This window comes from Hyperolius riggenbachi, chromosome 4 (genome assembly GCF_040937935.1).
Source record: "Hyperolius riggenbachi isolate aHypRig1 chromosome 4, aHypRig1.pri, whole genome shotgun sequence".
In the NCBI taxonomy this organism is placed as follows: Eukaryota; Metazoa; Chordata; class Amphibia; order Anura; family Hyperoliidae; genus Hyperolius; species Hyperolius riggenbachi.
The window spans coordinates 110,307,656-110,324,251 of record NC_090649.1 but is presented as its reverse complement, the minus strand read 5'-3'; the positions used below and the strand labels follow the sequence as shown (position 1 = coordinate 110,324,251).

Genomic DNA, 16,596 nt, shown 5'->3' with positions numbered 1-16,596 from the left:
AACATTTACAGTTAGCATTACAAGTCTGGTATGTACGCTACGTGACGGAAGTACAAGTTAAACTATATTTAAGAAAATTACACTAGAAGGATTTGCAAGGCATCCTTAACTGTCAATGTAAACATGGGTCATAAGGAAAGAAAAAGCTGAAAATGAATCACGTGCTGCGCATACCGAACTACAAGGAACTGAAGGATGGAAAGATTAAGGGATGATCCGAACATTTATAAACCTACTGACACCTGCAAAGTGCATAGTAAAATCCCCTTATTATAAACGTCCCCGGGACCTGACCACTATACCAGTCACACATGGTGTATCCATACAGACACATTGCTGTGACCTGGGACTGAGTTTACAATATCAGAGCTCACTATAACCAGATTCCGGAAATAAGCAACACAATTAAGGTAGTCATACATCAGGCGACTTGGCCGCCAATCAACCATCCGATTATTAGAATCGGATGAAAATCGGGCCAAAATTGGTCGCATTAGTGGATCATACATGCTGCAAGATTTAGGGCCGACTTGCTTGATCGGGTGCATGGCAGTAACGGTGTGCGATATCGGGACGAGCGACAAACACAGCGAAACCCCGAGCACTACCCCCCCCTAATGTTAAATCCCCCTCCCCCCGTGCAGGTGATGCATTACTTGTCTGCGGCCACTGCTTGTCCTCCGCTGGCTCAGGGCGCACTCCGTTCTCTATACACGTGTGCCCCATGTGGCTGTCTAGTAAGGGCACGTGTGTCACGTCAGACATCACACACGCGGGCAGGGCTGTGGAGTCAGTACAAAACTCATCCGACTCCAACTCCTCAGTTTACGAAACTACCGACTCCGTCTACAACTCCGACTCTGGGTACCCAAATGTCTCTGACTCCTCGATTCCGACTCCTTAGTCTAATACTAACCAGGGCTGTTGATTTGGTACAAAAATCATCCGACTCCTCAGTTTATGAAACCACCGACTCCGGGTAACAAAAATTACTCCGACTCCTGGACTCTGATCCTGCAAGCGGCCACATTACTAGGCAAACATGTGGCACGTGTGTATGGAGAATGGAATGCGCCCGGAGCCTGGAAAGGAGAAGCGGAGGCCGCAGACAGGTAATGTATCACCTGCACTGGGGGGACATTTAACATTAGGGGGATAGCGTCGGGTGGCTAGGCGGTCGGATGTGGCGTCACAAGGCCAATTCCTGATCAATTTCAGCAGGAAACTGAACGGAATTCAGCCAGTGGTGTATGGGCAGCCAACGGATCTCTCTCTATTCAGATTTGATTAGAGAGAGATTTGTCTCTTGGACCAATCTGCCCATCATCGCTAGATGTATGGCTACCCTTAGTTGCCGGTTTCCTTGATTGTAGACCAGGTGAGCGCATCTGATACAATTTACTGGTTTCCAAACACATAAAAGTGGCCATGCATTAATCAATGGCCAAAATCTGATCAGAGAGGGATTTATTCCTACGACCTTCCTTATTCCTACGACACACTGTAAATCGATTAATAGATTTCACAAGAAATCCATAAAAAAAAAAAAAAAAAACTATAGAAACGCCACTTCGTTTCATGGGGGACATGTTGAGTAAATCTTCCAGTGCAGTAGAGATCACCTAACCTGGGTAACAAGCTCACACTTTTAAGTACAGTGTCACCCAACTTCTTAATAGAAACTAAGATAAAGTCCCGTACACACCAGGGAGCTCCATGGGGATCTCTGTCGCCGGACGGGAGTGGTAAATGATCCCTTGGGCAACTGAGCACTGCTGACACTGTACAGAAGCGTCATCAGCCTCCAGGCTAGCGACACTCCTGCTGCCATACAGGGGGCAGACAGAGAACAAGCAGTATGCGGAGGAGCAGATTTCAGCGACCGGAGAAGATAGGAGAACAATGTGATTGAGCTGTGCCCGGGCATCGCTAAGGGCCCCGTTCTCACTACAGCGATTAGCAGGCGATTTCCGATAATTGCCGAAGTGCCTGTGCATTTTAAAGTGTTGGCGCAATTATAACAATGGCAGTGATCTCACTGCCGTGATTGCGGGCATTCCGCGAATAACGGCAATCGCAAAATGTGTTGCCTGCAGTATTTTGCGGCGAATCTCAAGCGATCGTGGTACAGTGCTTGAAACAAGTGCCCATCGCGATAGTTGGGAATCGCAGAAGTTTACAATGATTTTACTGAGCTAATCGCAGTAAAATCACCTGTGCAAAACGTTTTCGCATTTAAGTGTGAATGGGCCCTAAAGATCCAGCACGTCTATCATCCGCCACGGCCCAGTTCAAACTACCTCATGTGCTAAGAAGTACAATGCATTCTAAAACAATGCATTCTGAAAAAGTCTCTGACACAATCTCAGAATGTTAATATGGTAAATAATTGAACAGGGTTGAGAAGTGGGCACACACACAAGTGCTTGCTTGTTTCAAGGAAAAGACCTACGTTTCAAAAGCATTTGATATGATATCTACTGATTTTGGGGTACTGCCCAGGTCATTCGAACTGTACCCACTAAGTTTCTTTCAGTACGATGGATATTAAGGGCCAGTTACCACTTGGACTGCACTGTTTTTCCCGGACACTGTGCATGTAAAAAAGATATCTGCATCCCCCTGTAGGCTAGTAATGCATCTTTACAGCACCCAGCTATGTATTGTCTTTCTAGGGATTGAGAGCGGGCATCAGTACTTGTGCCTGTATACGCCTTCTCACTTTTAGATCATTTGCATTATGTAGAACAGTGTTATGTATGGAGATCATGGCATTTGAATGGTGACTGAATGTCAGTAGATATCTGGTGGATCGGCTGTTCAGTTACAGCTTGGTAGCCGCAAAGTTGAAGAAAACAAAAATGCCACCAGCATAGATTGATGCTGTACAGGTCAATGTGCAATCTAATGCCTGGTACACACCACGCAATTTTCCATCACATAGATGGGTCGATGGATAATTTAAAGTGGACCCAAATTAAAAATACAAGATTTCAGAAATAAAATCTATTTTCTAAATTATAATAATAAATAGCAGCCTTTTTTCGGTTGCATGATGACAAATATAAAATATTTTACATTTATTGTGAGAACCCCTTCCTTCCTTTCAAATTGCCGGACAAAATCCAGCAAACTGTGGTGTACAGCAATGGAGGATTTGCTAATGGCTGCCCCCAGTATAACCCTAGTTATGAAAAGAGAAGGGTGAAAAGCATGCACTGAAATGCCCATAGGTTTGAAGGAGTGTTTATTTATCTTTGTATGTGTCAGAGTGGTGCAACTAAATATTTTCAATTAAAAAAAATGTTTGGTTTGGGTCCGCTTTAAGACAGATCCGATCAGATTTCCAATCGTTTTTCTGATCACTTCTATGCAAATCAATCTGAAAAACCAGGGCTGTGGAGTCGTAGTAATTTTGGGTAACTGGAGTTGGTGGTTTCATAAACTGAGGAGTTGGAAGATTTTTGTACCAACTCCACAGCCTTGAGAAAAACTATCGGAAATCAGATCGGACCTGTAGGAAATTATCTATTCAATCCATCTAATGGGAAATTGCATGATGTGTACCAGGCTGAACGTTATTGAAAATTCTATCCATTACCAATTTCCAAAACTGACAGTAAGCTGAAATTGCTCTGTAAAAGGACACATCTGAAAAGCACAAAAAAATCCGCTTACCTGGGGTTTCATCCAGCCACCGGTGGCCTGGTCTCCCCTCCGATGCAAGATTCCTACTGCGCACGCACCAGCGGCTCTCAGATTTGCGCTGACTTTATCCGGACTGTACTGCGCAGTAACTCTGCGTCTGCGCAGTACAATCCGGATGACGTCAGTGCGATTCTGGAGCGCAAGCAGATACCGATCTGGCAAGGTCGGCATCTGCACCAGAGGGGACCGGGTGCCACCGGAGCTGCGGCGAGGTTACAGGACGGCTGCCAGGGGCTGGAGGAAGCCCCAGATAAGTAGATTTTTGATTTATTTTCTTCCCAGACCTTCCCTTTAAAGGACACCCGAGGTGAAAATAAAAGAATGAAACAAACAATTGTATCTATCCTTTTCCTAAAAATGACTTTTTAAGATATTACAGTTTTATTTTATATTTTAATCTATTTAAGTTTTTACTGTGTTATCGTTTTTGCTCAATGACATATTCATTGAAGTATGCCAGAGCTAAAATCTATGAACTATTGACCCTTTATCTCTTTCCTGCTCTCAGAAGCCATTTTCTGCTACGAAAGTATTTTATAGTTGTAATTTCTAATCCGTGAGGGTCACACTGTAGTCTGACCCAGTCCTGACTCAGACAGGAACTGCCACTTACATACCTTATGTTTAACTCTTTCAGGCAGAGAAAAAAAAAAGGAACACAGCATAGTTATTTGTGTGCTAGGCACTGTACATACACGTCTGTCTCATTTCACGTCACCTCGGGTAACCTTTAACTTGCACCTGTAGAAAGAGCACTCTCTGTATTTCCCACTTTGCTGTGGGTATAATTTGTTGCCCAGAGAACCTTGTGAAATAATGTGTTGACTCACAGAGAAGGTTGACTCTTATTTTGTAGTTTCTTTTGGAAGCACTGTGGAATGTTTGTGTTATAAATGTACATAAAGTAACCAAGCTGAAAAATGTTTGCCAGTAATACTATACATAGAGCAAAAATTAAAATCCTTGAGTACAATGCCCCTTTAGCCACCCATGTGGACTGGCACTATACTTACTTAGAAGGGTTGTGAAAGAAGACTAATCTGCAACGAATGCGATTACTGATGTCAGAGCAGTCTAATGTGCCAGGTTTCTCTGGATTACTGTACTCTGCCTTAACACCACATAATTATTACACTGAAAATAGTTTGTTCCCAAGTGGACAGTAAACCTCAGTTTGGCCATGCTGCTTTTTATTTTTTTGCTGTTGGGTATCCCACTACATGTCAAACAATGACAAGTGTGGGGTTACAAAAGCTACCATTTGGCCTAATTGCACCTGAAAGACACTTGTGGCTGGCAGCATGAAATACCCAACAAGTGTGCAGCTCAGCATCCCATGAGAAACTGCTCTCCCCAGGTTGCTTGGAGATGTTCCAATAGGGTGCAACCCCCCCCCCCCCAAAAAAAAAGATATGTCTGAGGACAGGGGTATCTGGAACACTGGAAAAGGACTGAACCCCTTCCCAAGCGGAAGTTTTGCAGAAGTCTTATAACAGTGACTTTAGTTAAAGTAGTGGGTGCTGGTCTATTTAAGGCAGGCATGTCCAAATGTGGTCCACCGTGACATTTCTGGTGGCCCCCAAAGCTCTCTACAGTTAATTTCAAGCATCCTGTAGGTCATAGGTGCAGTGCCGCATACAGAGGCCAGAAGCCACTCTTATTAGCAGCTGCCTCTGTGGCACTGTGCCACATGGTGTATGGGTTATTTCCCCTGGAAAGGTTTTATTTGACAAAATGTCACTGGTATAGCGTACCCAATGGCAGTCAGCAAAAATTGTGTTTAACCTTGCTAGTTTGCGCCCCCCCCCCCCCCTAAGCACTCAAGAACGGTGATATGGCCCGAGGCCTAAAAACTTTTGGACACCCCTGACTTTAAAGTGGATCTGTGGAGGGTTTAAAAAAAAAAAAACCTGACACTCACCTGGGGCTTCTATCGGCCCCCTGCAGTTGTCATGTCCTGCGCCGTCCTCCTACGATCCTCTGTTCCCCGCCGCCGGTCCAGGTCTAATTATGCTTCTAATAGAACTGCGGCTGCACAGTCACGGCCGCGCACTTGCTCACTCCCGACTCCGGGAGCTTACTGCACAGGTACAGTACAAGGTCTTCTCATACTGCGTCTGCGCAGTTACCTCCCAGAGATGCAAGCGGGAGCACGCAGTATTCGCCTAGTTACACGAATTAGACCAGGACCAGCGGCGCGGGACATGACAGCTGCAGGGGGCAGATAGTAGCCCCAGGTAAATGTCATTTTTAGGGTTTTTAAACCCTCCACAGAAGCCCTTTACAGGAACAAATCTCCAATCACAACACACCCTCTACAGCACGAAGCATTGTGATTGGTCAAGTACTAAGAACTTACGTTTACTACAACCTATCAGAAACCTAGCAGTTCAAGAGGGTGCTGTCCACCCAATTACACTAGTGTAATTTCCCTATGAGATTTTCTACTGGGTCCCCTAAAATAGACTTAGTACCAAGAAGAACCACAAGAAGCATTGTTGGGAGTTATTTTTCTCAAATATATTTACATTCCCCTTATCAAAAATGTAACAAAGATGACTTAGAACTTTAGAAAATTAAAAAAAATCACAATACACATGAAGACATTATAGGTGACAATAACACACAGGTAAGAAAGAAGATCAATTGTATGATCCAGTGTCTGCCACAAATGTAATCATACAGACTAGGAGGTCTCCTCTTCAGGGCTGAACCCTCTATCCTCTGCCTGTGTGATAATTACAGCCATGTGGGGAAGAATATATGAATAAATGTCTATATAGCCCCCCTGTCTCCAGAGCACACTGCTGTAGTCTGAGCAGCTCCTGCAGACAGGGGGGGCTGCCAGCCTCGCAGGCCTCACACTCGTTAACACACCGCAGCCAGCCTCTCTCACGTCATCACCGGCAGGGCACTCACCTTTGCGGCCTCCGTACACCGCGCGCCTCCTCACCCGGCCACACACCACCCGGAGCTCCCTGCTCACCCGACCAGAGAGACAGCGGAACCCGCCTCGCTCCGCCCACCCCGGCAAGCTCAGCCAGCAGCATCCGAATTCCCCAGACCCCGCCCAAGCATCAGCCACGCCCAACGAGAAGCCACGCCCGGACTCGGCTTCTCGGTATTACTTCGCCTAGCTGGGGTTAGGTATGGGGCGCTCGCGGTAACGTGAGAAGGCGAGGTTACTATAATAGACAGCAGGTGCGCCCTGTCACCGAGGGAATAGCGAGGCTTGTCAGTGCTGTCTGGTGGTGACGTTGCAGGGCTCCATGCGTTGACCACGCCCTGAAATGCATATTCCTTTGGCGCTGAGTGAAGGAGGGGGTGACGTCACGGTGACTACTGCGCATGCGTGCTGTACTGGTCTGGCACGGCTTACCCGCGGTGATGAAGTTGCTGGGATGTGGAAGTGGTGTTTCCTGCCTGCCCCGGAGACTTGCATTGCAGTGGCTGTGTTTGTGAAACTGCAGCTATTTCTGCATGACGAAGAATGGTTGGGATAATTGAATTGCTGTCTGGGTTCCACATCTGAAGATCTAGAGTGCTTTTATGCTGGGTTAGTTGCTGTCAGTTATAACTGAATGGACAATTGATGTGCAAGGTCATGTCCATGTTTACCTATGGCTTGGTTCAAATTTTCAGCGTATAGTGTTTGGAGTGGACTAGTTAATTGTCCGCTCCACTCTGTTTTAATGTCATGTCTATTGCGGATGCATAACAGCGTAGGTGGCTGTGGGTAACGCATTCACTCACCTGGAAACATATAGCCTGTTAGAACTCTGATGTAACATGTGGAAGCGGATCCTATTTTTCACAATAGAATCTGTTTCCCTACTTTGCAGCAAGTGGGAACAAAGCCTAACAGAGTCCTAAGGCCCCTTGACCACATGGGAAAACGGAAGTGCCTGTGCACTCAATGAATGGAACTCACAATGTGCATGCATGTTTTTGTTGCCAGCCGTGTGTTCCGATTCTGCTGTGAATCGCAACGTATGGATGGGGACCTCAGACAGTGCAGTCTATGCAATTCTGATGTCCCACAGATTGCATTATGGTAAGGCCCACTTAATCAGTTGGTATGCGTTTTTTTTTCTTCTCCATAGCAGTGCATTGGGAAAAATATTTCAGTTAAAATGCGTTAAGGCTCCCTGCACACTGCAAATCTGTTTTCCGATTTTCAATTCCGATATTCCCTGAATACATTCAACAGAAAAACGGATCAAAAAACGCATCATGCAGTAAAGATAAAAAATCGGGATCGGATGTAAAAACCGATTAAAAAGCTGAACCAGAATCGCATGCAGTGTGCAGGGAGCCAAACACGGATCAAAAAACGCATCATGCAGTAAAGATTAAAAATCTGAATCGCATGCAGTGTGCAGGGGGCCTAAGTGTGAAAGGTGCCATAGGAAACCATGGGCATTACGTTGAAAATCAGTTTTAACTGAGAGCAACTGATTAAAGTGTAAACGGGGCCTTAGCTAAATGTGATGGAAAGCGAGGCATGTGGAAAAGGGGCCTTGCACTCAGTCTATCCTAGGTACTGGGTCTCGGAACAGGAAGTGAGCTATTATGGGGATACATACTGCAAAACAATATAAATCTTTGTCTTTTGATAGCAAAGGGAGCATCTCTGCAGTGTTTTTTTGCTGTCAGAATCCTCTATGACAGCGGTGTCCAACTGGCAGGCCGCATCCAGCCAGGCCTTCTGCTGTGACCCACCAACTGCTGGCTCTTCCCCACCAAGGTCCCGAAAGGCAGTGTACATTTTTACACGTTACGGCTGTAATGCGTAAAATTTTACGCATTACTCCCGTAACGCGTAGAAATTTACTTGTTGATGTCTGCGAGATGCGGAAAAACATACACATGGCGGCCAGCCGACTCCCAGTCGGCAAAAAACGAAACTAGCTGGCAACGGGGGACCAGAGGAGCATGAGTGACTGCGAGGGCACAGGATAGCTGCAGGGGGCTGGTAGATGCCCCAGGTAAGTAAAACTAATTTTTTGTTTACAGTTAAGGTTCCCTTTAAGGAGACACTGAAGCGAAAAAAAATATGATATAATGAATTGGTTGTGTGTACTATGAATAATTACTAGAAGATTAGCAGCAAAGAAAATATTCGCATATTTTTATTTTCAGGTATATGGTGTTTTTTCTAACATTGCATCATTCTCTAATATGTGCAGATTACTCAACACTCAGCATTCAAAATGATTCTTTCAGAGCAGTCTGTGAACTAATGACCTCTCCTCTGGCAGATAAAAAGAAAATAGTTCACTAAGGCCCAGTGCACACAAAAACCGCTAGCAGATCCGCAATACGCTAGCGGTTTTGGGAGCTGATTTCAGAGCGATTCTAGGTATGTTTAGAGAGGTTTTCTAAACATACCTAGCGGTTTTGGGTGCGTTTTTGTGTAGCAGATTACACATATTGTTACAGTAAAAGCTGTTACTGAACAGCTTCTGTAACAAAAATGCCTGGCAAACCGCTCTGAAGTAGCGTTTTTCAGAGCGGTTTGCGTTTTTCCTATACTTTACATTGAGGACGAAACGCTTCCAAAATCCGCAAACGCGCAGCAGGAGGTGCGTTTGCGGCTTGGCAAAAACCTCAAACCGCCGGTGTGCACCATCCCATTGCAATACATTAGCCAAGCGTTTTTCCAGGCGGATGCGGCCGGCGGATCGCTCCAAAAACCGCTCGGTGTGCACTAGTCCTAACAGTTGAGATAAAAGTCAGAAGACAGCCCTTTCCATGACTTGAAAGTCGTAGAGCTTAATGGCTTTTTTGCATAGAGATAACAACTGGAGTTTCTTAACTCTTCCTGTACTGGAAACAATTAGACTGATGTATCTGATCTTAATGTTTTATTTCTTAGCTGTACTACATACACAAATCATAATATCATAATTTTTTTAAGGCTGCTTTTCCACTTTCAGCGATTCCCGTCAAAAAGCGAGTTGCAGCAGTTTGCCGATCACAACAACACTGTGGTGCTCCTTTTCTATTAGCGCAATTTGTATTGGCTTGAATTGCAATCGCCAGCCTGCATTATTTTCAGTTTTATCGCCCTTCATTCCTGACAGCTATAGGGCACACTTGCAGCGAGTGGAAGTAACAGGTTGCGCAATCACAAATGCAGCGTGCTTGCAATAGCACTTCCAAATGGAAAAGGGTCCTTCAGGCCTGAGCACACTAGCGCACTTCTGTCCGCTTTTCAGCAACCCATCAGTGTTACAGATGCTGAAAAGCGGACAGAAGAGTACACAAATGCGATCATGTGCTCAGTCTCTAAAGCAGAGAGAGCCAGTGATGTATTACATCTCTTATTTTTTTTTCTTGATTTCTTGGCATTGTTTGTGCATATAAAGAAGTTCAATTTCAGGCTTTCTGTTCATGGATCAGGTTGGGGGTCAACACGTCTACATAAAAAAGGGATGCCCAGGCGAACACTTTTATTCCCGTGCGGGAGACTTGGGTGCAGCAGTGAGTAACTTCAGCGTGGTCAGGAGACAAAGCTGAAGTTACTTATAAAACACTATAATTAGGCCTCCAGCAATTGCTGAAAGCCGAATTATTTCATTCCCCACCATCCATGGCGGCCTGGAGGGGGAAGAGTATTTAACATCGATGGGAATTTGTGCAACAGCAGGATCAGCCATACCGGCTGTATCCTGAGCCCAAGTCTCCCGCGCTGATTCCTCTCGTATGCCGCCCAGGAAACAGATAAAATATAACTTACATAGATAGTAGAATATCAGTAAACTTACCAATAGTCTGCTATTAAAGTGTAAAAGACAATTGTAAAATATCGGGATTCGGTGTTAAATACTGTATTTTTCAGACTATAAGACGCACTTTTTCTCCTCCAAAAATAAGGGGGGAGGGGGGGAGTCAGTGCTTCGTATAATCTTAATATACGATATTCTGCCCCCCCCCTCACACGCACACGTTTTCATATCCAGGGCCTGGTGCTCCTGCATAGGGAAAGTGAGCGGCAGCTGCTCTCTCCCAGTGGCAGACATCTGTGGGCTTCCCCCGCGGTGGACATCTGTGAGCTTTCACAGATCCAGACCTGCTCCTGTGTGTGTTTCTAAGCTGCTCCTGTGTGTGTTTCTAAGCTGCAGAGTTTTGAATGACCAGGCTGTCATTCAGCTGCTGCAGCTCCTTTCATTCTGCAGGAGATCCGGGCCAGCGATGAATGTGGAAGATTGTTGCAATGGATGGAAGGAGGGAGATCCGGGCCAGCGATGGATGCAGAAGATCTTTGCCAGCGATGGCTGGATGGATGCAGCGGGGGATCCGGGCCAGAGATGGATGTGACTGCCAGGGGACTATAGATATTGGGGTAACAGCTCCTGCAGTCAGTTACCTTCCCCTGGACACGTGACCCCTGAAGGTACTTCACCCCGGCCACGCATCTCTAAGCACTGGATGCAGCATGCCACTGGATAGGTGAGAAGAGCCTCCAAGCGAGTGTAATGTAGCTGTGGTTGTAATGAGTGAAGTGTAGGTGTGAGTATAGCTGGCAGTGTGGTGGTGGGAGAGCAGTGAGTGAGTGGGTGTAGCTGTGTGAGTGTAGTTGGGAGTGTATTTAGTGTAGCTGGGGGGGGGGGGCAGCAGGGGTTAGTGTAGCTATAGCTTAGATAGGGACAGTTTTGGGGAAAAGGTCCATAAGATGCCCCTGCATTATAGACGCACCAGGTTTAGTATTTTTTCCCCCAATTTTTGCCCTCTAAACCTAGGTGTGTCTTCTAGTCTGAAAAATTTGTGACCAAACTACCAATATTTTACTACAGCTGAACCTATGCCTATTCTTCCACTACTTACTATATCTAACCTTAACCTTCTTCCTGTACACCTTGTTTTGGGGCATGGTGTCATTGCTACACTGCTTTTCACCCTATTCCCCCTCTCGTTTTACTCCTGCCCTCTTGCTTAACCACTTAAGGACTGCAGTCATAAAACCCCTTAAAGAGACTCCGTAACAAAAATTGCATCCTGTTTTTTATCATCCTACAAGTTCCAAAAGCTATTCTAATGTGTTCTGGCTTACTGCAGCACTTCATACTATCACAGTCTCTGCAATAAATCAATGTATCTTTCCCCTGTCAGACTTGTCGGCCTGTGTCTGGAAGGCTGCCAAGTTCTTCAGTGTTGTGGTTCTGCTGTGAACTCACCCTTCCTGGCCCCTCTATGCACACTGCCTGTGTGTTATTTAGATTAGAGCAGCTTCTCTCTTATCTTTTACAAGCTGGATAAATCGTCCTCTGAGCTGGCTGGGCTTTCACATACTGAGGAATTACAAACAAGGGCAAAGCTGTTTGCAGGAAGAAAAGAGCAGCCTGAACCTTCAGTGCATGGGGGAAAGAAACACACAAATGATCTCTTGAGATTCAACAGGAATGCTGTATACAGCCTGCTTGTGTATGGCCGTATTTTCTATGTGTGGACATACTGTACATCAACCTACTTCCTGTTTTGGTGGCCATTTTGTTTGTTTACAAACAAACTTTTTAAAACTGTTTTTAACCACTTTTAATGCGGCGGGGAGCGGCGAAATTGTGACAGAGGGTAATAGGAGATGTCCCCTAATGCACTGGTATGTTTACTTTTGAGCGATTTTAACAATACAGATTCTCTTTAAGGACCAGAGCCTTTTTTTACATTCAGACCACTGCAGCTTTAACGGTTTATTGCTCGGTCATACAACCTACCATCTAAATGAATTTTACCTCCTTTTCTTGTCACTAATACAGCTTTCTTTTGGTGCTATTTGATTGCTGCTGCAATTTTTAATTTTTATTATATTCATCACAAAAGACATGAATTTTGTCAAAAAAAAGATTTTTAACTTTCTGTGCTGACATTTTTCAAATAAAGTAAAATTTCTGTATACATGCAGCACGAAAAATGTGGACAAACATGTTTGATAAAAAAAAAAAAAACATTCCGCCTATATTTATCGGTTTGGGTAAAAGTTATAGCGTTTACAAACTATGGTGCCAAAAGTGAATTTTCCCATTTTGAAGCATCTCTGACTTTTCTGACCACCTGTCATGTTTCATGAGGTGCTAAAATTCCAGGATGTTATAAATACCCCCCAAATGACCCCATTTTGGAAAGAAGACATCCCAAAGTATTCACTGAGAGGCATGGTGAGTTCATAGATTTTATTTTTTTGTCACAAGTTAGCGGAAAATGACACTTTATGACAAAAAAAAGAAAAAAAGTTTCCATTTCTTCTAACTTGCGACAAAAAAATAAATGAAATCTGCCACGGACTCACTATGCTCCTCTCTGAATACCTTGAAGTGTCTACTTTCCAAAATAGGGGCATTTGTAGGGTGTGTTTACTGTCCTGGCATTTTGGGGGGTGCTAAATTGTAAGCACCCCTGTAAAGCCTAAAGGTGCTCATTGGACTCAGTGAGTACCTTTAGGATTTCACAGGTCATTTTGCGACATTTGGTTTCAAGACTACTCCTCACGGTTTAGGGCCCCTAAAATGCCAGGGCAGTATAGGAACCCCACAAATTACCCCATTTTAGAAAGAAGACACCCCAAGGTATTCCGTTAGGAGTGAGTTCATAGAAGATTTTATTTTTTTGTCACAAGTTAGCGGAAATTGACACTTTGTGAAAAAAAAATAATACAAATCAATTTCCGCTAACTTGTGACAAAAAATAAAATCTTCTATGAACTCGTCATACACCTAACAGAATACCTTGGGGTGTCTTCTTTCTAAAATGGGGTAACTTGTGGGGTTCCTATACTGTCCTGGCATTTTAGGGGCCCTAAACCGTGAGGAGTAGTCTTGAAACCAAATGTCTCAAAATTACCTGTGAAATCCTAAAGGTACTCATTGGACTTTGGGCCCCTTAGCGTAGTTAGGCTGCAAAAAAGTGCCACACATGTGGTACTGCCATGCTCAGAAGAAGTAGTATAATGTGTTTTGTGGTGTATTTTTACATATACCCATGCTGGGTGGGAGAAATATCTCTGTAAATGACACATTTTAGATTTATTTTTTTTTACACACAATTGAGAGAGAGAGATTTCTCCCACCCAGCATGGGTATGTGTAAAAATACACCCCAAAACACATTATACTACTTCTCCTGAGTATGGCGATACGATGTGTGACACTTTTTTGCAGCCTAGGTGCGCTAAGGGGCCCAACGTCCTATTCACGGGTCATTTTGAGGCATTTGTTTTCTAGACTACTCCTCACGCTTTAGGGCCCCTAAAATGCCAGGGCAGTATAGGAACCCCACAAGTGACCCCATTTTAGAAAGAAGACACCCCAAGGTATTCTGTTAGGTGTATGGTGAGTTCATAGAAGATTTTATTTTTTGTCACAAGTTAGTGAAAAATGAAACTTTGTGAAAAAAAACAATAAAAATCCATTTCCGCTAACTTTTGACAAAAAGTAAAATCTTCTATGAACTCTTCATACACCTACGGTAACAGAATACCTTGGGGTGTCTTTTTTCTAAAAAGGGGTCACTTGTGGAGTACCTATACATTAAAGGTTATCAACCATTTTAGTGCAGTCTGTTATTTGAATATTGCACTTGAGTTCCTATACTGCCCTGGCATTTTACGGGCCCAAAACCGTGAGTAGTCTGGAAACCAAATGTCTCAAAATGACTGTTCAGGGGTATAAGCATCTGCAAATTTTGATGACAGGTGGTCTATGAGGGGGCGAATTTTGTGGAACCGGTCATAAGCAGGGTGGCCTCTTACATGACAGGTTGTATTGGGCCTGATCTGATGGATAGGAGTGCTAGGGGGGTGACAGGAGGTGATTGATGGGTGTCTCAGGGGGAGGTTAGAGGGGAAAATAGATGCAATCAATGCACTGGGGAGGTGATCGGAAGGGGGTCTGAGGGGGATCTGAGGGTTTGGCCGAGTGATCAGGAGCCCACACGGGGCAAATTAGGGCCTGATCTGATGGGTAGGTGTGCTAGGGGGTAACAGGAGGTGATTGATGGGTGTCTCAAGGTGTGATTAGTGGGGGGAATAGATGCAAGCAATGCACTGGCGAGGTGATCAGGGCTGGGGTTTGAGGGCGTTCTGAGGGTGTGGGCGGGTGATTGGGTGCCCGCAAGGGGCAGATTAGGGTCTAATCTGATGGGTAACAGTGACAGGTGGTGATAGGGGGTGATTGATGGGTAATTAGTGGGTGTTTAGAGGAGAGAACAGATGTAAACAATGCACTTGGGATGTGATCTGACGGCGAGTCTGCAGGCGATCTGATGGTGTGGGTGGGTGATCAGATTGCCCGCAAGGGGCAGGTTAGGGGCTGATTGATGGGTGGCAGTGACAGGGGGTTATTGATGGGTGGCAGTGACAGGGCGTGATTGATGGGTGATTGACAGGTGATCAGGGGGGATAGATGCATACAGTACACGGGGGGGCTCTGAGGAGAATGTGAGGGGGAAGGGGTGATCAGGAGTCCCCAAGGGGCAGTTTAGGGACTAAAAAAAAATTTAGCATTGACAGATAGTGACAGGGAGTGATTGATGGGTGATTAGGGGGGTAATTGGGTGCAAACAGTGGTCTGGGGGGTGGGCAGGGGGGGGGTCTGAGGGGTGCTGTGGGCGATCAGGGGGCGGGGGGGAGATCAGTGTGTTTGGGTGCAGACTAGGGTGGCTGCAGCCTGCCCTGGTGGTCCCTCGGACATTGGGACCACCAGGGCAGGAGTCAGCCTGTATAATACACTTTGTATACATTACAAAGCGTATTATACGCTTGTATGGCGGCGATCATGGGGTTAACAACCCGCCGACGCTTCCGAACGGCCGGCGGGTTGTCTTTGCGGGTGGGCGGAGCCTATTGCCGGCAGATGCGCGCATCCCAGCGTGCGATCCCCGGCAACACAGTGTCCCAGGCCCGACGCCAATCTGCGTTACGTGGTCCTGGGGCTGCCACTTTGCCGCCGCCAATGTGCAGTGGGCGGTCGGCAAGCGGTTAAAGGGGCACTATGGCGAAAAATTGCAAAATTTAAAATATGTACAAACATACAAATAAGAAGCACGTTTTTTCCAGAGGAAAATTAGCCATAAATTACTTTTCTCCTATGTTGCTGTCACTTACAGTAGGTAGTAGAAATCTGACAGAAGCGACAGGTTTTGGACCAGTCCATCTCTTCATAGGGGATTCTCAGCCATTTATTTTTTTTCAAAAGCTCTATCCAACCGCCAAAAAAATGTGTAGCAAGCAGGAAGGCTGGCCAGCATCATTGTTTAAAAAATTTTAGGGAATATCTTTATAAAGCAGCATAAAAGCCTTGCTGAGAATCCCCTATGAAGAGACGGACTTATCCAAAACCTGTCACTTCTGTCAGATTTCTACTACCTACTGTAAGTGACAGCAACATAGGATAAAAGTAATTTATGGCTCATTTTACTCTGGAAGAAACGTACTTCTTATTTGTCTGTTTGCACATATTCAAAAATTTAAAAAAAAATTCGCCATAATGCCCCTTTAAAGTCCCTTTTTTATTTTTTTTATTTTATTGCTTCCTGGATTAACTATATAAACTGTATCAGTAAACTGTCAGTTTCCATCTTGCTTAGCAAGGAGTGTGCTTGAGACTGTGTGCAAATGCCTCATGTGTTGATCTGAGAAGTGGGGCCATGGAAGTAGTTTTTGATTGGCCAATAGGTGGGCAGAGTGGTGTGACTCTGGCATAAAGCCACACTCCAAACAATTCTAGGTGTTTTTTTTCCTCCTGAGATGGCCGTACCAGCCTCTGAGGACACATTTACAATCCAAAATGGTCATCAGGCTCTGGTTTGGGATGAATAGAAGACAAATAAAACCTGAGAATCCAGTTACAGTGATGCCCGCTACTTTGCCTGTGCTTACATTCAAAATAAGAAA

The 16,596-nt window shown here is 45.0% G+C and overlaps 1 protein-coding gene across 2 annotated transcripts in view; it reads right to left on the bottom strand.

The window, feature by feature from the left end:
• The window catches only part of NCK1 (NCK adaptor protein 1), a 167,014-nt gene extending 160,056 nt beyond the window's left edge, over positions 1-6,958 (bottom strand). The window contains exon 1 of one of the 2 annotated variants that reach the window (XM_068280404.1): positions 6,628-6,958. The gene's annotated coding sequence lies outside the window, so the exon portion shown is untranslated. The remainder of the gene's footprint in view (positions 1-6,627) is intronic. The other variant, XM_068280402.1, reaches the window with a different exon arrangement.
• Positions 6,959-16,596: the final 9,638 nt, after the last annotated feature.